Source organism: Triturus cristatus, chromosome 5_2 (assembly GCF_964204655.1).
Source record: "Triturus cristatus chromosome 5_2, aTriCri1.1, whole genome shotgun sequence".
NCBI lineage: Eukaryota > Metazoa > Chordata > Amphibia > Caudata > Salamandridae > Triturus > Triturus cristatus.
The window spans coordinates 334542890-334569012 of record NC_140588.1 but is presented as its reverse complement, the minus strand read 5'-3'; the positions used below and the strand labels follow the sequence as shown (position 1 = coordinate 334569012).

At 48.7% G+C, this 26123-nt stretch overlaps 1 long non-coding RNA gene across 1 annotated transcript in view; it reads left to right on the top strand.

The window, feature by feature from the left end:
* Nucleotides 1-1021: 1021 nt before the first annotated feature.
* LOC146822944 (uncharacterized) overlaps nt 1022-26123 on the top strand; it is a 70243-nt gene continuing 45141 nt past the window's right edge. The window contains exon 1 of the long non-coding RNA XR_014962098.1: nt 1022-1299. This is a non-coding gene — a long non-coding RNA (uncharacterized LOC146822944). The remainder of the gene's footprint in view (nt 1300-26123) is intronic.

The following is a 26123-nucleotide window of genomic DNA, read 5'->3' as shown; positions in this document are numbered from 1 at the left end:
TTAGAGGATCGGCGCGTGGTCTTTGATGGACGGTAGCTGAGGGATAGCAGGACTGCGGGTTAAGGAAGTGGAGAGCGGCGGCGTTCCCGTAGAGCCGGAAGTGCGGCGCAGCCTAGAAGGAGGTGATTTGGTGGTGTACTTGTGAACGGAGGTAAACAGTGCGGGGTTTCTTCGGTTGAGGGCAGGGCGGTTGCGGAGGTAGCCTTAAATTGTTTCGTGGTAAACGGGGTGCCCCCCCTTTCACGCCGATTGTCCCAGCGGCTGCCCAGTGCGCGATTGATTAAGATAACGCGCGTGGAAAGGATTGTTTGCTTTGGTCACCCTGCACCCTAGTTACCGATCGTTTGCCGTAAATGCGGCGGGGTAGGGTGCAGGGGACGCCGAGTGTGGGTGCGAGGCAGGGGGGGGGGTCTTTGTGGTGCAGGGCTTTCATGCCGCTGGTTTCCTGTGCCGCGCGAGTTCCTGTGCCCCTGCCTCCTGGTCTGGCGTCGGTCACGCGGTTTGTGCCCTTGGTCTGGCGCTGTGTTCATTGGGGAGTGCAGGGCAGTGCCGTCTCCCGTCTTTCCCCATACTATGTGGCGCTAGGCCCCAATTTTGGCAGTGTGTGTGTTGTAGGGGTTGAAGGCCCGCGATCGGGCACTGCCTTTGTGGTGTCTTTGGGGATCTCACACTCATGGTCACCAATCAGAGACGAGATTTCACTCTCAAATTTAGCCTCCTTTAGACTTGCCTGTAGATCATATTTTTCATCAATGCTTTGGGCCAACTGTGTGCTTGAATTAACCGTTTGATAGATATGAGATGCTATGTTAGAAAATTCAGACGATATTCCCACCAATTGTCTCAAAACGTGTGACCGTGGGCACCCAGAAGTTTCTCACAAGCCCGAGCCAGCTGACAACATCCAAGTGTATGGCTTTACCATCCCCCAACAGAAAATAAACCCCTTTCGCAAGAGGCCAGCATCCCCTCGATGACAGAATATCTTGCACAGCACTATTTACTCACAGGCACGCTGCCCACACGGGGAGTTTAATATGGGGGCGGGAGGTATCCGTCCAGCTATGTTGCTTTAATGTTTGTGCAGTGGCCTGCTCCCTTCAGGGCCCTTTCTGCCTCGATCCAAGACCAGCAAAGGCACACGCGGCGGGTACACAGTGTCCCTTTCACTTTGCTGACGTTGAGCTGCGGTGACTCCGTCAGTCGGATGTAACTGAGCTCCCGAATGGCATCAGAGATCACCATTAACGAGCAGGCAGAGACGGGAGATTTTAATCTTGAACGACAGCAGCCACGGCGGTAAGGGGAACTTAAGAGGAATTTGTAGGTCTCATTGCTAACTTACAGCTAACTTTAGCTGTGTGGCGCGAGCTCAGGTCATCACACAAGGGCGGTACTTCTTGCCGTTGGAGGTTCCATGCACGGTTGGGAGTGGTGGGACGTGCTTTGTCCCCGGCCCAGCTTTGTGTATCGCTATGCTATTATAATTTTGTTGTGGTGTAATGAGCGTCGGGTTGCTGGGCCCTATTGCATTTTCGATGCTTGTTGCAAATGTTTTGGTCGAGACTTGCTGTGCTCTGTATTATTGAGGAAATTGTGGAGCATCAGTCATGACTTCAAGAGAGGCTTTTAAAATGGTAATCTGAGGTCACTGCGTCGTTCAGGCAGGAGTGTGCGTCGGTCACTGAAGGAGATGATGCGGGCGCAGGAGGTTATGCTTCGGGCGTTGGAACGCCGTAGTCACATGACCCCTCGGTACACCTCTCCTCAGGGCCGGCTTTAGGGCGGTGCGACCGGTGCCCCCGCACCGGGTGTTGGCTTCCTGGGGGCGCCGTGTTTGAACGTTTATTAAGCTTTTTAAGCACCTGCTGCAGCGCTTCTTTCCCCCGGCAATTGTCAGGCCTCACATAATGTCAAGATAACTCCTGCGGTGAATTATCTTTCTGGAGAGAGATCAGCATTTTGGATAGTTGAGGTTTTGACTTAGGTGAAGTTAGTGCAGAGGGTTAATATGCCTGCTGCAAAGAACGTGTGCTAAGTAGATTACAGAGTGCATATGATGTAAACAGATCAGCCGGTTACTGCTTTCAAAAGGGACATCTGGTTACTTGCAATTTATAACTTAAAGTCCTAATATAGGATAGTGAGCTATCAACTTTCATCCTAGAACTGCATACACAATGCAAAGTATACATTATTAGAACATTGATCAGTGTTGCAAAAAGGGTTAATTTGGCTAGGAATCGATTCTTATTATAAAACAGAACTCCCAACTGTGCTGTTTCTTTTTAGACTCTGAGTTTGTGCTTCTCCATACCAAGCAGCCTTAAACTATACTGCCTGCCAGTAGGGATGACATGAGTCTCCTACACTTTGAGTCCTTTGGCTCAGGTAACATTTCCTGTACACAGATTCACATGCATATGATTGATTGGCCCGGCGGTTTTTTTGTGTGAGATGCAAAGTTCTCAGACACCCTACACGTGTATTCCAATGTGGTTTGGTTTGTCCATAAGGGCGCGTCTGCGCAAACCATTAGTATATTTAGAGGATGATTTAACAGCAACGGTACAAGCACCACTTCCATCAGGGTGGTCAGCCCATTCTACGGTACAAGCTTCTTTTACGCATATGCGTGTATGCGAGCTCTCTCTCTCTCAAGCAGCAGTGCAACCGTGAGGAGGGGCGGCAGTAGTGCAAGCAATATCAGATAATATTCCACTAAAACATCCTATGACACACCTACTATATCACTTTGTTGCATTATTTTCTAGGATGATTTACATGCCTGTAGTTGCTCTAATGCTTTTAAAATGGAGAAGATACGGCCTATCGGCTTGAGCTACGCTGCGCAGAAGGGGACACTATTTGCATAGGAAGGAGTCTCAATAGCATAGCTTGGAGCAGGAAGGAGTCTCAGTAACATACCTTGGTATAAACTACGCTTATCCTCGCCAGGCGAAGACTTCGTATCGGAATGTTGTCAGTTTTTGGCCCCAGGGCAAGATTGCTAGGCATGGTAATAAAGACACTTGTCTCTCTGCTCCGGACGTATCCTTGTTGAATTGCAATCGGTTTTCTCATTGGGGAATGGCATTCCATAATTAGATCCAATTTCGTTACAGTATCACATGTCCGTTTGATAGTTGATTGGCTCATTGAGATTCACATTTACATTCCATGTTCCGATACACCCTGCTAAAAAAATCCTTTATACAGAGTAGTGTTTAATCTTCAGCTAGTGACTGCAAGTGGGGCATACCGGAATACCCTTCTGGAGACATGACTATAAAGAAAGCAGGAACAATGTAGGTGCCGCTGGCAAAACAGTCGGATGTGCGGCGTTCCGGCCAGGCTGCTTTCACCTTAGGCTAGTCCAGAGCTTTGCAATTCAGTCCGTCCTGCAGCCATAACGTTCTCAGCTCATATGCCTTCCGGCAAGCTGTGAGGTGCCGACTGGGAGCGGTATGCCAGGTTCGAGTGCGCCGCCCGTTTGCGACATTGTTCAGGTCCAGCTTTCGAGGTTTTGGAGCGCGGTGGGTGCTCTGGGCGAACCGGTTGATATGCCTGGCGAGCATTCAGTTTGTATCCTAACTACAAAACGTAATAGGCAGAGGAAATAAAGCAATAACGATTGGTCACTCTAGTTTATGCTTTTATGGGGAAAAAAAGAGTGTGAGGATATATTGTACTTTGGAGCGTTTAAGTAGTCCCTGATACTTTCAATAAAAGCATTAACTTGGAGGTGGAATAATCCACCGAGCAGCCAGTAACATGATGTGAGTAACGCTGCTCTGGGGGAACCAACATTTTATCCCATTCCGAATTTTGAAGCATTTGTAGCTATAGGGTTATAAGAAAAATGCCCTGTCAAGCCAGATATCAAAAGGGCAAGAACCAGGGGCGGTCAATGAACATATTGGCCTTGAGCGTATAGTATAAGCAATCCACCCGTATTTATTCATAATTCCTTCCGTGTGAACCCCTCAACATATATTTTCTCGTGTTTGGAAATGGGGGACATATTTACTTTCTAAATCTCAGACTGCCACAACTCCTACAACAAATGCCGCTTCTCAAATAAGTTCACTCACTCTAGATGTGTTTTAAACACAAGTGGTGCTAGGAAAACCCATAATATCTAATCACATATAAGCGTGTTTTCATTATGTGGAAAGGCAATCGAACAACTCTGGTGTGATGCCTCTAGACAACTGTTGATTTGCATAAGAATAGAGAAGTCTCAGCGCCTTATCAATATGCAGTGATTCTGGAAAATCACTTAATCTCCCCGTGCCTAATAAGAAAAGTGTGTGTCCCTGGGGTGGCGTTAGTTGATGTGCAGGTAAAGCGCGCAAACACTCGATACCTTGCTGGTCGTGCAGCACTACCATACACTTTAAAAATTTACCTTGGAGGCTGTTTTCATTCCTGAAAGCCGTGAACCAGATGCCCCTTCACTATTCACACCATCGCCCCCAAGCTTTCCTCCGATTCCTGTCTGCATGTTGAACATACATGTCTTTGATATTGCGAACGTACCCCTTGCCAGCCACCCGCGATTTATTAAGGAAGTAGGCCTGGCTGATGGTGGATAAGATAGTCACATGAGATCGGGTAGTGGTTAAAATGTTTGGTCTCGGAATACGGATTTATTATTGTGAGTTCCACGCTTAGGTCAGGAGATGCTGCTGCCTTTCATCTTTAGCCTTGCTATTCGGAAACAGCTGGTGTAATGTTCAGCCTAGTCTATACAGGACAGTCAGCAGCCTGAGCTGTTTTAAGACAAGCGGAGGGTCTGGGTTGGAGTCATGCAAACCATCCGTAGTCATTCTCACGAAGTGACGAACCTTGTGTGTCCCGAGAGGGGCAACAGGACAAGGGAGGGGAGGTATATATAGGTGTGTATATATATATATATGTGTGTTATTATGGTAGCAGGAGTACAAAGGACAAAGGTATTTAGTAAGCACGAGGGGCGTTCCAAGCTCTAAAAGGATAGTTGAGACAGCCAAGTTAAGTTCATTTCGAGGCTTCATTTGGTGGGGCAATTCCAGGCGTAAGCATTAAGCCAGACAGCCCCAGGAATTAGGCAGGCGTACGATGAGCTCTGATTTGTTCAGACTGAGGGAGAGCATATCGACCACAAATAATTGTGAAGAAAAAAAAAAAAAAAAAAAATTTGCAATGCGGTAGAATGCTGGATGGATAAGCTTCAGGGATAAGGCCATGACCTTTCTGGAAGGGGCATTCTTCTTCGACCTGTGTCGAACTGGGAAAGGAAGGAAGGAGGGCTGGATAACTCTTTATTCTACCTGCGGTGGCACGTCTTGCCAGGAGTGATTGGCAAAGGTTTTGCCTTCAGCCAGCCTAGGTGAACACCCATCCCTACAAGCCAATTGTTCATGGTGGTATCGGGCCGCATTTACACAGCGCAGTATTTGGCCCCTGGGGCTGTCAGTGTCGCGAATTACTAAAATTCCCTGAACTGAAGGTGTGGCCGGGTTTTACACGAGCAGAAGTTTGGGAGTGCAAGCCTCCACCTAGGGGGTGGTTGGCTGAATCTGATGAACTACTTCAAACGGTTCACAGCACTGCACGTGGGAGAGTGGCAATGCCCTGTGCATACTTCACCCAGACACCACGGAATGTGTGTCAATTCCCTGTGCATACTTCAACCAGACACCGGGAATGGCATGCCCTCACCTACATGGGCGTATCACCTTCTGAAATAAGCAGGACCAGAGATGTGCTGCTCTCCACTGGCATTTGACAGGTTAATGGACAAGGCTAGCGGAAAAGCCAGATGTATTGTCATGAGTTAAGGTGGTCGTGACCGAGGCACTGGCAAGATAGAGACACTGCCAATTATGGGTTAGGAACGAAATTATAACTGGGGCTCACAACAAATTATTTGATAGCAATGAGAAGTTTCCTTTTCAAGCCATGATGTCGGTGCCACGACTTACCTACAGCACTGCAACACCGGTGTAACAAGGACTGTAGGCAAAGATATTAACTCCTTTCAGCAGCAATAGAGTCCAAAGCTAGCTGCTATTCAACAAGCAAGGAATTGGATACGCTGTCCCAGTGGAGAGTAAGGAAAGAGTGGGATAACAGCGGGACTAGTATAAGACTCTATCGTCCAATTTAAGGTAACTTAATTTGCAAGTAGAGAGGCCAAAACCGGGAGATGTTGCTAAGATATGGGCCGGTTTGTAGTAAACAATAGACTAATACGATGTGAAAGGGAGCAAATTTAGGTAACAGTGATGTCAGCTTGTGTTTATATACGTAGGTGAAGGGGTTAACTCACACGTTACCTTCACCCTGCTTATGGTGCTGTAGCTGTTGGGAACACAATTCCGTGCCAGGTGGCACCTAAGTTGGCCAATTGGAAAGTATTAAGGGGATGGCAGGTCCATAAGCGCCTATTTCACCAATGCCTTGTTACCTATGCCATATTTCCAGCCTGAAAATCAGATTTAGGTGTTACTCTTCTCGCCCAGCCTTTCCTTGGAGCCAGGGAGGGGGGGAAACGTTCACAAATTTGGGTCCTCGAGCTGAGCGATGTACCTTCGGCAGCTCAGTCAGCCATATCGGCTTTATCCGGAGTCATGAAAGAAGACGTCCATTTAGCAGTTACATAAAAATCATGCAATTCCCCGCAGCAGCAGCTGCTTTTTAGGTACCATGCCGCTATCTATACATCACCTTTGTAGACAAAGCGGAAATCAACACCTTAGTGCTAGGATATGAAGGGAAGCGATGGATTGACGAATTCAGCTATGGTTTAGTTCTGACTCCATTTGTAGGTGCTAGATCTTCCCATAATTACGATAGGATGATCTGCAGTGGCATCGCTTATAAGGCTAGTAACTCCAGTCACGCCTCAGCTGAGCGGCATTGGGGCCAAGAGTCATTCGTGGTTAGTCTGCCCTGGGCTTCTGAGTAATGTTGCAACTTAATGCCGTATATTTACGGTTACAGAACAGGACCCATTATTTAGCCCACTAAAAGCTGGCTCGCAGGGGCGGGCACCTATAAACAGCGAAAGGAGGAAGGGGGGCTCTGGCAGCGACGGTAGCCTCCCCAGAGCTGTGGCGGAGTTACAGGGCGATCTGGATGCAGACGGGTACAGTAAGGGTACCTCTGCGACAGGCGGTACAGTAAGGGTACCCCTGTCCGGCACAGTAAGGGTGCCCGAGCCAAGGTCCAGGAGCCGAAGGGGGTTCTGGGAAGACCGCGACGGCGCCCCGTTAGTCCTTCGGGCGGTTGGGGGGCCTGACCAACCGGGGGTGTGCCACAACACGCTCCGCCCCTGTCGGAAGGGGCGGGAGTAGGAGACAGATCACGTGACCCAGTGGATGATCTGTAAATAATTATGTGCCACACTGCCGGGCATCGACCCACCGTGTGTGCTGGCTCACCAGGCGGGCGGAGCAGCAAGGGGCTGCCTGCCCTGGATCGCCCGTAAGATAACCCAATTTTATTATCATACTGTGTTGTATGAAATAAACCTGCAGCAGTTCTTCACCCACAAATAAAGTGTCAGTGTAATCATTGGGTGACGTCTGTGTATGCGTGTTGACTGAAGCGGATGACGGTGTGGTCACTAAGTGACTCTCACAACATCGATTCCTGAGGCCTGAACACGTGGTTTAGCGGTCGGCCCTGGCCTGCTTGAGGTCCTGACGTCCCAGCACCGGGCTGTGGCGGATTCGAGAGAATTGCCGCTCCGGCCTGCACCTTTATTGTGGCTGAGCTGGAGGTACTCTTCCCCCACCCTCCAGTGCCCCACTGTGAGTTGGGGTGACAGCAGCGAGTCCTGCATGCCAGGTGGACTGCTGAGCTGCCAGACGAAGAGGGAGGCCTGCATCTCTGTTTTGCGTGTGGGTGAGCGCTGCCTCCGTTCGCGGCTACAAGTGGTGAGCCAGATGGGCTGGGCTCCCCTAGTTGAGGCCTGCGTCAACGTGCTGGGGGCCTACATCGGCAGGCCCAGCCCATCTCCTGCTTTGACGCCAGACCACCGGAAGCTGATTCCCACCGTTGGGCGTTTGGTGGAGTGACCGGCCCGGTGGCCCCTTGGAGACTGCGGCCATTCAGACTGCGGATAAAAGAATGCTGCGGTTGACCGCTGCGATAGGCGGGGTCTGTAGTGCGGCCCTTGGTTCAAGCAATTTATTGGTGACCTTGGAGACTGCTGTGGCACTGACAACTAAACAGAGATATTCATTCTAAAGGAACAGATCAGGTACCTATTGCGACTAGTGAGAGAAACAGAACTCAAATTAGAGATCTGGAGAAACAGATAGTTTGTTCATACATTGGTAAGGTAATAGAGTCCATCAGCCCATCCTGATTGGCGGAGCCTCGTCATCTGGACCTATAGGAGAACAGGAAACTGGCCACAATTTTTAGGCCAAAAGGCCCTACTGAAAGCCTGGCCCTGATACTCCAGTTGGAACACTTCACCAGATGTATATCCGAACTATGTGGACTCCGAAGTATTTAAATATAAATGTGTGCAGTGCTCTAGTGTATGTGCTAGTTAAAAATGACTACTGGGGCAAAAAACTAGGTTTATTATGAGTATGTCCAAGTGTCATGTTTAAAATCACCTAATAGTCTTGAACTATATAGACTAATTCCTAACTAGATGTTAATGTGGTCGACATGTTTCAGCCGGAAGGGTCTCTCGACCCGGCTTTCTTCAGGACCTAGACAAATGTGAGGAATAAACAAAAATTGGCTACTGCAAAATCAGCACAAACAGTGCGAGTGCATACACAAATCAAATCTACAAGAAAAAGTTTAATACATCTACTGGTCCAACAAAGATTGTGGCAATGGCCACCCTACCGGATGGCTGGAACCAGTAAGAGGAAGGTGAATGTCACCTGTTCTTTCCTAAAAGAAAAATTCAAACTATCACAAAACTGATAGTTAATCCAGCTTTTCGGCACCAATCACGGCGGGCTTAAATAGAGCTTCTCCCTCACCTACCGTCACCTCCCAGACTGTTCGCAGCCTGGCCTGAGGTACCGACGGATAGGTGAGTAAGCCCAGCACTTCAACTGTACAGCTATCAGCCGTATCTGCTGTGCCTGTTCGTGAGTCCCCCCCCCCTGCCCTCAGGCTTACTCTTAATTGGGATGGCGGGTCGAGGACAAGGTTAAAGTGGGTATAACTACCATGCCTTGCTGATACTCATTAATTTTAAACATTCCAATCTTGAGGGTGATATACCTTAGGTTTCCCAAGGGCGGGGGGTCCTCGAGGATTCAATACACTATGCTGGATCTGTCTTGAAGTACCCTTTCGTCTTCTGGGTCCTTTCTAAGTCTTTGCCCTGCCAAGCCATGCTATTATGGGGATTGTAGGTTTCAGGTGCTAGACCCTTTTGGGTTTTTAAAGTGTTTGATTTTTAGGTAGTGTTTGTAATCAAAAAGGTAGCTGTTGGCAACTTTTGTTTCTACTCTACCTACTTACAGAGCGGTGCCTCCTCCTCCGAGCAGTCAGCCGGGTGAGGTGAGGCGGTTCTCCCACATAAAGCTGGGTAAGTCCCTAATTTCGTAAATTTATTATATTCTTTTGGATAAACGCTGATCACTTTGGGGTCTTTCTTACAACATATTAGTGCACAAATCGGCATTAATGATCAGGTACTTCATGTGAAATGAGAGTTTTGTGATAGTTTGAATTTTTCTTTTAGGAAAGAACAGGTGACATTCACCTTCCTCTTACTGGTTCCAGCCATCCGGTAGGGTGGCCATTGCCACAATCTTTGTTGGACCAGTAGATGTATTAAACTTTTTCTTGTAGATTTGATTTGTGTATGCACTCGCACTGTTTGCGCTGATTTTGCAGTAGCCAATTTTTGTTTATTCCTCACATTTGTCTAGGTCCTGAAGAAAGCCGGGTCGAGAGACCCTTCCGGCTGAAACATGTCGACCACATTAACATCTAGTTAGGAATTAGTCTATATAGTTCAAGACTATTAGGTGATTTTAAACATGACACTTGGACATACTCATAATAAACCTAGTTTTTTGCCCCAGTAGTCATTTTTAACTAGCACATACACTAGAGCACTGCACACATTTATATTTAAATACTTCGGAGTCCACATAGTTCGGATATACATCTGGTGAAGTGTTCCAACTGGAGTATCAGGGCCAGGCTTTCAGTAGGGCCTTTTGGCCTAAAAATTGTGGCCAGTTTCCTGTTCTCCTATAGGTCCAGATGACGAGGCTCCGCCAATCAGGGTGGGCTGATGGACTCTATTACCTTACCAATGTATGAACAAACTATCTGTTTCTCCAGATCTCTAATTTGAGTTCTGTTTCTCTCACTAGTCGCAATAGGTACCTGATCTGTTCCTTTAGACTGAATATCTCTGTTTAGTTGTCAGGTTCTTGAGTGGGGATTTGAGATTTTTTCAGTCGTTAATTATTTTCCCTATGACCCTTCTGTATATTTTGTTGTTAGTGACTGCTGTGGCACAACATTGCTCTTTATGTCTGAAGGGATCCTTACCCAAATGTCCGATGCTAGATCCCGTGAAAGCTCAAATGGCCAGTCGCTGTAATAGCATATTAGCTGACCCCAACTGCTACTGTCATTGTGAATAGCCTGTTGTCCATACAGTGAATGCACGGAGGTGGAGGGAATCCCTACAACCCTGCAACTCATCATGATGATACTTGTTGGCCCTGCCGGAATTTTGGCTAAGATTGGGGTGATGTATGATTCCTGCAATCTTGTGTTGACTGCCATCACAGGGCAGTAAGACCTGTATGAGCCACCCACAGCAGGCAGGGTGTGGCGGGGTTCAACAACTGGGAAGCTGCTCCTCCTGCAGCTGTACTACATCTACATCGCTGGGAGAGCAGACTCAGACCCTGCTGGGCTGCTGCCTCTCACAGTGTGAGAGCCTGGGGCCTGCTCATGGCCCCCTATTGCCTGCCTGCGGGGTAGTGGCGGGGATTTGCTTGCAATTGCACGGAAGCAACCCACTAATGGTGAATGCGCATGATACTTGCATCATCGAGACAGATGGACGATGGGCAAAACGGATGCCAAACAAACCAAGCTTCCCTTCGAGAATCAAAGGCAAATTCGTACAATGGACCCTACCACCGATGACCCCTCTCCCCAACAGGGCCAGGGGAGCGTTCCTGTTTCATCACCAGAGCCCGATATCAGATCCATGTTTCTAGATCTAAAACAAAGCCTCACAGTGATTGACACAGAAATAGATCTCCTCGCTGACAGGTTCGACTGCCTCAAAGATCAAGCAGGCAAATATGACGATCAAATTGTCCAGCTTGATCGCAGAACCTCTGATATTCAAGACAGACAGTCAGTAGATAAAGAAAAATTACTTCAAATGAAGAAGGTGCTTGAAGTGATTCGCAACAAAAATGAGAAGCAATAAAAATGAGAAGTACGGTCAAGAAGAAACAATCTCCAAATACTTGGCATGCCAGAATCCACAGCTATGGAAGAAGAAATTATTTTTTGTTGATTAATAAAAATCATTACAAACAGAAATAAAGAAAGAAAAAAATCCTTTGGGTTGCGACAAAAGCATGTCATAACATATATAATGCATTAGGTTGAAAATCATATCAAGGTACATTATATTTCGGTTCCATATTTCATGCCGATTACATAAGACATCACTTCAAATTGGGAATAAAACAATTTTAAAAAATGATCTCGATAGAACAACCTACACTTCCCCAAATTATAAAATTCATATAATAATTAAAGTACAATAGTTAAGGTGCACTAGTAAAATGACTTACATTTAGCAGCAATGTTTACAGTCCACTTGATTATACCAATCCAATCCGTCTAATGGCGCATTTTTTAGATAACCGCTACCCACCTACACTACCCCATAATTTAAAATCCAAATTTAAAATACCATAATTAAAATGAAAATTGTTACAATGAACCTGTGTTCTGTTTGACATCTAGCAGCAATTACTAAGTGCACTTATGCGATTGCTTACATAACATAACATAACACGTGTATTTGTAAAGCGCACGTTCACCACTACGGGTATCTTGGCGCTGAATAACAGATGTTTATTGTTACCCAACTCAATAGTACTCATTTTATCGACCTCAGATGGATGAAAGGCTGAGTGGACCCGCCGGGATTTTAACCTGTAACCATGAGGTCAAACACAGGCCCCTGCAGCAGACGCATTAGTCCACTGAGCCACCAGACCCGCAGCTAACAGCAATAATTAAAGTGCACTCGTGCAATTTCTTAGGTAAGCATCTAGTATCTAAAGTCACACTCTGAGAATAGTGTTTTCCTGCGATAAAGATAAACTTTACAAACAATGTAGACAGGCGATACATGTTCCCAGAGAAACAATTTCAGACAAAAAATAAAAATAATAAAAGACCATGTTTAAAATACATGAAATAAAGTGTACCTGTGCAATGTTTTACATCGAGCAGCAATTGTTCAAGTGCTCTTGTGCGATAAATAAAGCATATCTGTGCAATCTTTTGCATCCAGTGCAATTATTAAAGTACTTTTATGCGATGACTTACATCTAGCAATGATAATAAAAGTGCACTTGGGCAATTACTTACATCTAGCAGAAAAAGAAAAAAATATATATATTTTCTCCCTGTTTAAAACAGGCCCACACTGAGCAAGTAATTAATTCTAAATTGGGATTTGCCCAATTTCTGCTAGCAATTAACATCTTTTAAAACTTCTGTTTCAAAACCATGCATAAAACTTCAAGTACAATGTGTGGGGTTACATTTTCCGTTTAGCGTTTGTGATATCCAATGAAATCATTCATTACTATTTTTTTTTTAGTTTGGCATTTTTTTTAGACTAAAAAAATAATCCTGTAAGACCAATCATTAATTCTCTAGGCAAGCATCTAATATCAGATTTCACACTCTGAAAAGAGCTTTTTTTCTGCGACAAGTATGTACTTTGCAAACTGTATAGTCAGGCGAGACGAGTTCCCAGAGAGACAAATTATAATGGCTTGACGACATGTTCTCACCCCTAATTCATTAAAGCTCTCTTCTAGCAGTAGCAGACAAGTGGATACAATATGCATAAGAGATTCATTATAAAAAACACATAACCGACAACTGCTTGTGGGCCAATTTAATTCCCATTTAGGAATTCCATCCTTTGTGGTGTATCTCCCAAATTGTAGCTGCATAAATCTGTTTCTTAAAGATGGTTTTAAATGTGTTGTGAGGTACAATTGTGGTTCCAATTTAATAAATGAGTTAATAACTGACCTAGAGTGTCTCTTTTTGCGAACTCATCCTTATCCAGAAGAATCTATAAGAAATTAGCTGAGCAATTTATTGTCTGTTTAAACACCACTTTACTCCGGGTTTCATCTTCGAAGGGTGGAGACTTAAAATTGTTTAAACTCTCAGTTAAATAAGCTTTCCAACCCTTAGCATACTCGTACCTCATTATCTCCTGCCAACATTGGTTCGCGAGAGAGCCCTTGTCTAAACAGAAAAAAGAATATAATGATTTTAAAAAAGCAGATTGTCTTGTCAGAGTTTGTCTTTTAAGACCAAATTCCAATCTGACATTGGCATGCCCGATATACTTTGGGACCCTAAAAACAGATTTAAAAACTTTTATTTGTAGGTTGTCAAGAGATTTTGAGTCTTTACCTTGAAAAATCACTGAGCAATAAGTCAAAGAAGGAATTTACTTCGTTTTCATAATCTTAAGTAAATGCTCATGGTTTGGACATGCCAACGTATCTCTCAACTGTCTAAAAGCAAAGGACAAGGCTGTAGCTTTTGCTTTTTGGTTGATAAAATGTTGTTTAAAAGACAATCTGTCATCAAATGTAATCCCCAAGCATTTATAAAATTTCACAGTTTCAATATGTAACCCGTAAATCTTCCATGCACTCTTGTCTAGTTTTGTACCACCAATCGTCATTATTTTTGTCTTCTTGGTATTCATTTGTAAACCACTAACAGATATATAGATATTAAATGAATCAACTAATCTTCTGAGACCTATATCAGTGTGACTTAACAGTATAGTATCCTCAGCATACTGTAAATTTTTAGTTTCTTGACCTGAGAAGATAGGCGAGTGGGCATTGACATCTTTTAAGATGTGACGGTAAGTCGGCCATAAAAATATTAAAAAGACAAGGTGCCAAAACGCAGCCCTGTTTAAGACCACTACTAGTTTCAAGTCAACGGGTTGTACATCTACCGTCTCTTACTTCAACCTGGACCAATGTATTAGTATACAACAATTTAATCATATCAAGCAGCTGATTCGGAATACCCCGTGCAGATAACTTAGCCCAGAGAAAACTACAGGGGACAGAATCAAAAGCGGCCTTAAGGTTAACAAAACAAATGTGTAACTTTTGCTTTTTATACTTTGCTCTTTCAGCAAGTAAAGTCAATACAGTCAAGTTCATGGTCGTTGACTCGCCCCTTCAAAACCTGGTTATATATGGTGGGATAAGATCTTCTTTTGTGGCCCATTCTTCCAAGTCGTTCGGCAAACAGCTAGAGAAGACTTTTGCCTCCACATCTGTTAAGGCGATCAACCTATAATTTGCTGGATTTTCTTGAGGACCACTTTTGAAAATTGGCTGTATTATACTTACCTGCCAGGACTCGGGGGCCTTTTTAGTTTTGACAACATCATTAAACAAAGGTGTTAAAATCTCTGTCCAAAGATCTATCTTTGCTTTAAAAATTGAATTCGGAAGTCCGTTGGGGCCTGGTGCACCATTCGAGCTTATCCTCCTTATTGCCGATCTTACTTGATCTATTTGCCATTCTAATTGACTTGTGGTTCAGCTTTAATATGATGTTGTTCATTCCGGAGTGTTCCACCTTCTTTAATGATCAGAGGGCTTAACTTTTGAAAAACAATGTTATTGGTAGAAGTTGTATCTGCAGAGGCCCCATATAGGTTAAAAAATAAAAGAAGCCCAGTGTTAGACCTGGCACCTTGGCGTGAGTTTCCCTTCCACTTTTTGATGGTGTGCCTCGACTGTTTTGCTGGTGTTGTCCGCTCAGGGCACTGCGCCACGGCTAATCCGTGCCGCAGTGCAAGTGCTCCCTAGATAAAGTGTACCTGTAATTGATGTTCACGATTGGTTTATTGGATTCACTGTCAGTCCCCAGTAAAGTGCACCAGGGGTGCCAGGGCTTGTGAATGCCAATGCTGCTGGTGGGCTTGCAGCGCTGGTTGCGCCACCCACGGAAGCGGCCTTGTAAAGTGTGTCTAGGGTCTGCCACCGCAGACCCTGTGCGCGGTCCGGGACCGTCGCGCTGACTGCGCTAGTGCCCCCACTTGCCAGTCCCTAAACCTTCCCTTACCTACATATTAGCCACCCCTCTGGTAGGCCCGAGGGCAGGGTGCATTGTAGGCATAAGGTAGGACATGCCCTGATGTGTGTGGCATGTCTTAGTAGTGAATTACAGCCCTTGTCGTTTTTCACTATTGAAGGCTACCTGCTCTCCATAGGCCAGAATGGGCTGCCGGAGTCACGCCAACGCTGTGACCCCAGTGGACTCAGAGAGCATGGTAGAGTGTCAAGTTTGGTATGCCTGAACTCAGAATAATAAAATACTTCTTGTAGTCAAGTTTATTTTAGTATCCTGGGTTTGTAAATACTACTTTTAGAAAGTTAGTATTTACTGACCTGACCATCTCAGTCCACCTCTGCTGTGTGTGTGTGTGTTCTGCCTAGCAACAGTAAGGAGCAGGGTGGGGGGATCCCCAGAGACAGGTTGGCTGCCAGGTGGTGGGTAGAGAGATTACACCTGGATGGGTGGGAGGAGTACACCTTGACCCTTGAATAGACCTGTGCTCTGCCACCACAAAGCCGGCGCCACCCCCTGTGGGGCGGCTGATGTCTCTGCCCTGCTGCTGAAAGGAAAGAGCAGAGTCACCATAACAAAGTGCTCCAGAACTGGACTGAGCCAGGCCTAGGCCCCCTGGCGCTGAAGAACAAAAGAATCATGGTATAAAAGTAGGAGCCTGGCTCCTAAGAAATCAGAATCCTGTTTACCACAAAGAACCTCTGCCCGACTAGAAGGAGAAGAAGACGCCGGAGGAGCTGGCCTGCTGCTTGCCTTGCTGAGAGAGGAGAGGAAGAGACTTACTGAAAAGACTTTGCTACTTTGTGCTTGAACATTCTCCAAGGGCTTGATCTGAGCTTGCCCCCTGAACTGAACCCCAGGAACAGTGGGTTCTCTGTGCTTTTGCTCATCCTCCAATTCGAGCCGTGTGTGCATCCCGCTGGAAAGAGACTGCGCCCCTCATCGCCCCTCCTAGGGCCGTGACACTCAGGAGCTCGCCTGCCGCAATCCCGTGAGAGCCCCGCTCCGACCGGAGCCGCTCTCTGCCCCCGGGCCAGGCCGCCTGCACCCCTGTCACCGCCTGCCATTGGAGTGCGCTGAACGCGCTATCACCCCTCCTGCCGGAAGCCGTCCGACGACTGTGATCTACGCCGGGTCATCCAGCTGCACTGACTGTGCCCTGTGACCCCGCTTCGCTATCCTCGGACATCTCAGGCCGCGCCGCCCCCCCTGTGGAGACCCTCCTGCACCGCCGTGCTAAAGGGTCGCGGGCCGCGCCTGCCTACTTGCCCCCACCTGCTGATTGAGGACCCAAGAACACTTCCCAAGCTGAGAGTCGCACCGACCTGTGCCGACTCTCCACATCACGAAAGAAGTTCCAGTATCGGGCTCGGGGCCCGCAACGCCTTATTTTCCCGTTCGCAGGAGTCGATCTCTGTGAGTACTGGAACTACAAGTAAAGAGACTACAAAGTATCCATTTGAAACTACGAACCCAGAACATTTGCCTGCTGTATAACCTGGTGGCCTAGCGAAAACGTTATTGGTCTTGTGATAAGTCTGTTGAGATATATATACCTTATTTTTACATAAAGAATCGTATTTTTATATATATCCAAGTCTGGTGTCCGTTTCTGGGGGGATTAATGTATTTACTGTGTGTATGATTGTAAGTGCTTAACCAACAACGCCTGAGGAATCGCCTTGGCTGCTCACGCCACGCACCTAGAGGGTGAGCAAGGGTCATTCGCGAGGGGTTATCCTGCGCCCTGACGTGGAGGAGAGGGTTCCTGCTTGACACAAGGGCAACCTTGCGCCAACCAGAGATCCCCGACTCTAACATTGTTGGCAGCGGTTGGGATTTCGGATTTGCACTTGTAATTTGCATACAGTGAATTATTAATCACCAGATAGTGAGAGCAGACCAAATAACGCAGCCACAGGTTTTTTTTTTTTGTTGAGACATCTGCCATTACTGCAACCATGCCTGGCTCGCACTCCGCTGGGAGAGCACTCTCTGTGATTTCTGGAATCGATGAGGTGGATTGGGAGAGACTGGAAGGCTACACGATAGAGCAATTGAAAGGCTACAGTGTAAAATTCCGAGTCCCCCATGCTGGATTCAAGAGGAGAACCCAGTACGCCAAGGCGCTGAGAGCCTGGAAGGAGTCACGAGACCCACGGAATGCGGGGGACATCGTTCCACCCGACAACCTTGAGGAGCCCAGCAGAGTCCGGTCGCCAGAGGAGCTGGCAGACAGGGCAGCCGACAGGGCGCATGCAATGGAGATGGCAAAGTTGGCAGGACAAATGGAAATGGAAAAGCAGAAGTTGGCCCTGGAGGCACAACAACGCCAAATGGATCATGATATCAGATTGAAGGAGTTGGAGCTGAAGGCGAAAAGTTTGGACACCGCTCCTTCTGGTGGCAGCACTCCACCAGCGCAGGTAGAGTCCAAGGTGTACATCCCCAAAGATGTAGTAAAGGAGTATTTCAGAAAGGATGACATAGGGCAGTGGTTTAGGGCCTACGAGGTGGCCATGTCCTCACACCGGGTCCCTGAGAAAGACTGGGGAGCGGGGTTGTGGGGAAGGTTCCTTGCGGAAGGGCGGGACACACTGTTAGATTTGCCCTTAGAAGTCCAGACCTCATACCCCCATATGAAGGAAGCTTTAATGACCAGGTATGGGTTAACTCCTGAGCTATATAGACAGAGGTTCAGGGAGACCAAGAAGATCCCTGAGAGTACGTATGTGGAATATGTGACCTTTTTCTGCAGAGCGCTGGATGGTTGGGTGAAGGGTAGCAAAGTGAATGATTATCAAGGGCTGCATGATTTAATTGCATGGGAGCACTTGTCCAGTCAATGTTTTCCTGAGCTACGCCAGCACCTGATTGATAGCAAGCTGTCCAACCCGAGGAAGCTTGCTGAGGAGGCGGACCGCTGGCTCAGCACCAGGGTCCACAAGGGTCAAGTGGGAGACTCCGCCAAAGGTGGGCAGGGTCCCCAGCAGAAGAGTGGGGGGGACAAGGGTAAACAGAAGGGGTTCCAAAAAGGCCCCCAAAGTAATTCCCAAGGGAACCAGCAGAAGGGTTCTCAGCCTCCCCCACCCCCGCAGCAGAACAGGGCCCCGACAGGAAGACCTGTTCCAAAGGGGCCCTTCAATTGTTATAAGTGTGGTGACCCGGGTCACATTGCCTCTGATCCTAAGTGTCGCCTGTTTGGTAAGACCGCACCCACTGGTGCTCCACCCCGGCAAGTAGCTAGTGTTAACTTTGGGGAGGAGGTAGCCGTCCAGGAGGGTGGGGGTCCCGGGCAGATGACCCTAGTCTCGCTAGGAGACAGTTAGATGGTCCCCGTAACCTACCTGCCCTCTAACACTAAGAAATATGGGCAGGTAGTGACCATCAATGGAAAGAAGGTTGAGGCTCTTAGAGATACAGGAGCCAGCGTGACCTCGGTGAGGCAACACCTGGTGTCTCAAGAGCAAATTGTACCCAATGCCTACTGTAGGGTTGTCAATGCTGACAACGTAGAGAGTCGTTGTCCAATGGCTCAAGTTCCCTTTGAGTGGGGGGAGGTCTCTGGTACTCTACAAGTCGCTGTGAGAACTGACATGCCTGTAGATTGTCTGCTAGGGAACGACCTGGAGAGCTCCCCTTGGGAAAAGGTGGAGAAGACCACGCATCTGAGGATGGTGGGTCTACCCGACTGGGCGTGCGTGACCACCCGGTCCATGGCAGCCAGTAGGGGTGTTGAGAGGGTCCTGGAGCCTGAGGGAGAGGTCCAGGAACCGGCCTTAGGGAGAAGGCGCAGGAGGCGCGGGAAACCGGCCCCCGAAGTTCCCACGGCCCAGGAGGAAGCAGACCCTGAGGGGGATGCTCTGGAGCCTACCGGGGAACAGATTGCCGAACTGGGAGATCTGCCTGAGCTGATCCATTGGCAGCAAGAAGGAGGTCCCTCCAGGGAGGAATTCTGCAGGGAGCAGAAAGAATGCCCTTCTCTCGTGGGTATGCGGCAACAGGCTGCAGACCAGGCCAATGGTGTTCAGGCCAAAACACACTACGTGTACTGGGAGAGTGACCTCCTGTATTCCGAGCCTAAGGCTGCTGAACCTGGGTCAGCCCGTGTGCTGGTGGTACCCCAGAAGTTCAGAACCTTCCTACTGGGGCTGGCTCATGATGTGCCGTTAGCAGGACATTTGGGGATGGACAAGACCTATGACAGGCTTGTCACCCACTTTTACTGGCCTCAAATGCATAAGAATTCAGATTCCTACTGCAGAACCTGTCAGACTTGCCAGGCAAGTGGTAAGAGCGGAGGGAAGCATAAGGCTCCTCTACAACCTTTCCCTGTGGTCGGTACGCCATTCCAACGAGTGGGTATTGATATTGTGGGGCCTCTGGACCCCAAGACAGCCCTGGGCAACAGGTTCATCCTGGTCTTGGTGGACCATGCCACCCGGTACCCTGAAGCCATCCCTCTGAGGACAGTGACGGCCCCCGTGGTGGGACGGGCACTGATGGGAATTTTCTCCCGAGTGGGATTCCCTCTAGAGGTGGTGAGCGACAGGGGGACCAATTTCATATCCACATATATGAAATCCCTGTGGAAGGAGTGTGGGGTAACTTACAAGTTCACCACTCCTTACCACCCCCAAGGAAATGGGTTGGTTGAGAGATTCAACCGAACCCTCAAAGGCATGATCATGGGCCTGGACGGTCCAATGAGGCGTAAGTGGGACGTCCTCTTGCCATGCCTGCTCTTCGCTTACCGAGAGGTGCCACAGAAGTCTCTAGGGTTCAGCCCCTTTGAGCTTCTGTATGGTCACCCGGTAAGAGGACCTCTAAGTTTGGTAAAGGAAGGCTGGGAGCAATCTCCCAGGAAACCTCCCCAGAATGTATATAGTTACATGCTGGCCTTCCGAAACCAGACTCGGCGTTTCAGGCAACTTGCTGAGGCAAATCTGGAAGCCAGCCAGGAGGAGATGAAGCGGTGGTACGACCGGAATGCCACTCTGGTAGAGCTTCAACCTGGACAAAAGGTGTGGGTCTTGGCCCCAGTGGAGCCGTGTGCACTTCAGGATAAGTGGACAGGTCCATTTGAGGTTGTGGAGCGCAAAAGTCCTATCACCTACTTGGTGGACATGCAGACTCCCAGGAACCCTTTGAGGGTCCTACATGTTAACCGCCTTAAGCCCCACTTAGAGAGGACCGAAGTGGGCATGCTGCTGGCCACTGATGATGGAATGGAAGAGGAGACCGAGCCTCTTCCTGACCTCTTAGTGGCCTCTGAGAAAGATGGGTCAGTGGATGGAGTTAACCTCTCACCCACCCTGACGCCCGAACAACAGGAAGACTGCCGCCACTTGCTGGGACAATTTTCCGACCGATTCTCCCTGGTTCCTGGTGTCACAGATTGGTGCGTCCATGATGTGGACACAGGAGACAGCTTACCTGTGAAGCACAAGGCTTACAGGGTAACTGACAGGGTCAGAGCTTGCATTAAGGAGGAGGTCTCCAAAATGCTTGCGCTAGGGGTGGTTGAGTCCTCCAGCAGTCCTTGGTCCAGCCCCGTGGTCTTGGTCCCAAAGGCTGCTGCGCCGGGAGCCACACCTGAACTCCGGTTCTGTGTGGACTACAGAGGACTCAATTCAGTCACGAAGACTGACGCGCACCCCATCCCCAGAGCTGACGAGCTCATTGATCGGCTGGGAGCTGCCCGGTTCCTCAGTACGGTTGATTTAACGTCTGGGTACTGGCAGATCGCCTTGACCGATGGGGCCAAAGAGAGGTCCGCATTCTCTACACCAGATGGGCACTTCCAGTTCCGAGTCATGCCATTTGGGATGAAGAATGCCCCTGCCACCTTTCAGAGGTTGGTCAACCAGGTACTGGTTGGGCTGGATGCGTTCAGTGCCGCCTACCTGGATGACATCGCAGTGTTCAGCGCCACCTGGCCTGAACACCTGCGCCACCTCTGGGAAGTGTTGATGGCGCTGCGCCGAGCAGGCCTCACGATCAAGGCAAGCAAGTGCCAGATCGGGCAGGGTTCCGTGGTGTACTTGGGACACCAAGTGGGGAGTGGCAAGGTGGCACCCTTGCAACCCAAAATTGAGACCATCCTGGCTTGGGAACCCCCCAAGACGCAGACCGCAGTGAGGGCCTTCCTGGGGCTCACTGGGTACTACAGGAGGTTTGTCAAGGGCTATGGAACGATCGTTGCCCCCTTGACAGAGCTGACTTCGAAGAAGCAGCCCAGGAACGTGATTTGGACTGACACCTGTCAGAAAGCTTTCGACACCCTGAAGACTGCCATGTGCACGGCGCCCGTGCTCTTGGCCCCTGACTTCTCCAAGGAATTCCTAGTACAGACAGACGCTTCAGAGCATGGTGTAGGGGCTGTTCTTTCACAGATGACTGAGGAGGGCTGGGACCAACCCGTAGCCTTCATCAGTAGGAGGTTACTTCCACGGGAAAGTAGGTGGAGTGCAATTGAGCGAGAAGCATTTGCTGTGGTCTGGGCGCTGAAGAAGCTAAGACCCTACTTGTTTGGGTCTCACTTCCGGGTTCAGACGGACCACAGGCCCCTCAGATGGTTGATGCAAATGAGGGGTGAAAACCCGAAGCTGTTGAGGTGGTCCATCTCCCTACAGGGTATGGACTTTACGGTGGAACACCGTCCTGGTACAGATCACGCCAACGCTGACGGTCTGTCCAGGTATTTCCGCCTTAGTGACGAGGAACCCCCTGGGCAAGGGTAGTTCTCCCCACATTTCAGCTGGAGGGGACACGTGTTAGACCTGGCACCTTGGCGTGAGTTTCCCTTCCACTTTTTGATGGTGTGCCTCGACTGTTTTGCTGGTGTTGTCCGCTCAGGGCACTGCGCCACGGCTAATCCGTGCCGCAGTGCAAGTGCTCCCTAGATAAAGTGTACCTGTAATTGATGTTCACGATTGGTTTATTGGATTCACTGTCAGTCCCCAGTAAAGTGCACCAGGGGTGCCAGGGCTTGTGAATGCCAATGCTGCTGGTGGGCTTGCAGCGCTGGTTGCGCCACCCACGGAAGCGGCCTTGTAAAGTGTGTCTAGGGTCTGCCACCGCAGACCCTGTGCGCGGTCCGGGACCGTCGCGCTGACTGCGCTAGTGCCCCCACTTGCCAGTCCCTAAACCTTCCCTTACCTACATATTAGCCACCCCTCTGGTAGGCCCGAGGGCAGGGTGCATTGTAGGCATAAGGTAGGACATGCCCTGATGTGTGTGGCATGTCTTAGTAGTGAATTACAGCCCTTGTCGTTTTTCACTATTGAAGGCTACCTGCTCTCCATAGGCCAGAATGGGCTGCCGGGGTCACGCCAACGCTGTGACCCCAGTGGACTCAGAGAGCATGGTAGAGTGTCAAGTTTGGTATGCCTGAACTCAGAATAATAAAATACTTCTTGTAGTCAAGTTTATTTTAGTATCCTGGGTTTGTAAATACTACTTTTAGAAAGTTAGTATTTACTGACCTGACCATCTCAGTCCGCCTCTGCTGTGTGTGTGTTCTGCCTAGCAACAGTAAGGAGCAGGGTGGGGGGATCCCCAGAGACAGGTTGGCTGCCAGGTGGTGGGTAGAGAGATTACACCTGGATGGGTGGGAGGAGTACACCTTGACCCTTGAATAGACCTGTGCTCTGCCACCACAAAGCCGGCGCCACCCCCTGTGGGGCGGCTGATGTCTCTGCCCTGCTGCTGAAAGGAAAGAGCAGAGTCACCATAACAAAGTGCTCCAGAACTGGACTGAGCCAGGCCTAGGCCCCCTGGCGCTGAAGAACAAAAGAATCATGGTATAAAAGTAGGAGCCTGGCTCCTAAGAAATCAGAATCCTGTTTACCACAAAGAACCTCTGCCCGACTAGAAGGAGAAGAAGACGCCGGAGGAGCTGGCCTGCTGCTTGCCTTGCTGAGAGAGGAGAGGAAGAGACTTACTGAAAAGACTTTGCTACTTTGTGCTTGAACATTCTCCAAGGGCTTGATCTGAGCTTGCCCCCTGAACTGAACCCCAGGAACAGTGGGTTCTCTGTGCTTTTGCTCATCCTCCAATTCGAGCCGTGTGTGCATCCCGCTGGAAAGAGACTGCGCCCCTCATCGCCCCTCCTAGGGCCGTGACACTCAGGAGCTCGCCTGCCGCAATCCCGTGAGAGCCCCGCTCCGACCGGAGCCGCTCTCTGCCCCCGGGCCAGGCCGCCTGCACCCCTGTCACCGCCTGCCATTGGAGTGCGCTGAACGCGCTATCACCCCTCCTGCCGGAAGCCGTCCGACGACTGTGATCTACGCCGGGTCATCCAGCTGCACTGACTGTGCCCTGTGACCCCGCTTCGCTATCCTCGGACATCTCAGGCCGCGCCGCCCCCGCTGTGGAGACCCTCCTGCACCGCCGTGCTAAAGGGTCGCGGGCCGCGCCTGCCTACTTGCCCCCACCTGCTGATTGAGGACCCAAGAACACTTCCCAAGCTGAGAGTCGCACCGACCTGTGCCGACTCTCCACATCACGAAAGAAGTTCCAGTATCGGGCTCGGGGCCCGCAACGCCTTATTTCCCCGTTCGCAGGAGTCGATCTCTGTGAGTACTGGAACTACAAGTAAAGAGACTACAAAGTATCCATTTGAAACTACGAACCCAGAACATTTGCCTGCTGTATAACCTGGTGGCCTAGCGAAAACGTTATTGGTCTTGTGATAAGTCTGTTGAGATATATATACCTTATTTTTACATAAAGAATCGTATTTTTATATATATCCAAGTCTGGTGTCCGTTTCTGGGGGGATTAATGTATTTACTGTGTGTATGATTGTAAGTGCTTAACCAACAACGCCTGAGGAATCGCCTTGGCTGCTCACGCCACGCACCTAGAGGGTGAGCAAGGGTCATTCGCGAGGGGTTATCCTGCGCCCTGACGTGGAGGAGAGGGTTCCTGCTTGACACAAGGGCAACCTTGCGCCAACCAGAGATCCCCGACTCTAACACCCAGCATGATTCAGAGATATTAGCACTATTTGCTCTTTTATTACAATTTTCAAGATTATTTATTATGCCCCAAAATTCTTTCAAATTTTTTGTTTTGCAGGCAAAGTGCACCTTCCACAGCTATGGGAAAGATGGAGGACTATGTATAGGCACTCCATCAGGCCCTCTTTGGAGGTGCACTCTCCGCTATGTTCTCAGTGGAGTGCTCGCATCGATCTCTGGGACAGCGACCCCGCCGGGAGCTCCGTCTCGTCCTATTGCAGCCTGCTTCGTAAATTATCAGGATCATGATGCAGACCTTCGCATGGCAAGCAAGAAACGCCCGCTACAGTTTCAGGAATCTGAACTCTCAATTTTCCCGAACTTTACAATGGCTTTCCAGGCAGCTAGAAAAGACTTTATTCCAGTCAAGCGTGTTCTTCAGTGCATGGACGCAAAGTACAATCTACTGTACCCTGCCAAACTGTGAATACTTCACCACAGAAAATCACACTACTTTATGTACTCAAAGCTGGCGGCAAAGTGTGCTAAGACTATCCCAACAAGAGTGGGGAGCCCATCACCAGTGAATCACAAAGAAGGAGCAGGACATCTCAGTGACAATGATTGATTCCTGGACATTTTCACTGCTTATGATTTACAGACACCATATGGTGGATGTTGGCCCTTGCAGTGGTCCTGGAGCCCAACCAGGGCTGAACTTCCGAGGCACGCAGCGATCACAAGATAAATACAATTTCGAGCCAATATCCATATTAGGCCATAGATCCCTTGTTGGTTATGGGGTTTGATGTGGCAGCGAGAAGTAAGATGGTGACGGTTGAATCGGGATGAAATTGCTTTCTTTGTTATTTCTCCTTTTCTGAGGCACCTATGCCTTCCTATCTTTACTTACTCTGACCCCCAACTCTTTGCATTTGGGAGTCCGTCGGGCCCCGTTTGGCCCCTTGGGATGCCTGTTCGGCCCCTTGGGATGAGTCACTGGACACATACTGTAACATTTTGTTGGATGCTACATGGTGGTGGGATACTTGTATTTGCCCGATTGGGGGATCAAAGTGGGTGGTGGAGAGTTTGATTGGTATTCTCTACTGCTTTCAGCCAGTGGCTGCTTGTTTGCCCTGTGAGATTCCTTTCCTCAGCTCAAGATCACTCAGTATAGATGCAGTATGTGTGACTTGGAGAGTGTTGCACGAGTAGCCATGCACCAAGCCTCTAGAAGCTACACAGTATGCAATCTGTTGGGGTTTTTACTTGGAATGCTCAAGGTCTTAATGACCGTCACAAAGCGTGCAATTTTCTTGCATACTTGCGGAGGCAGTCATTAGATACATGCTTTCTGCAGGAGCTACATTTTACGGCGAGCTCCCAGGTCCAACTGTGGGCGGGATGGGTGGGTGAGAGGCATGTGGCGTTATATTCTAATTATGCCTGTGGCGTCGCCATACTAATCCAAAAGGAAGTGATGTGGCACCTGAGATGAGCAATATGTGACCAAAAGGGTCGACATGTTATACTTGCAGAAGTACTGCATGGTCATCCCATTAAATTAATTGCTGTATATAGGAAGGTGCCTCTTTTGGATATGGTTAGATCCCCCACTTTTTGCCTGGAAAATGATGTAATTTAGACTGGAAGTGCACATGTCTTCAGTACCCCTTGTAAGTCCCTAGTAAATGGTACCCATGTTACCTAGGGCATTGGCACTGAATAGGGACCCCAAGAGTAGCAGCATGAATTGTGCCATCTTAG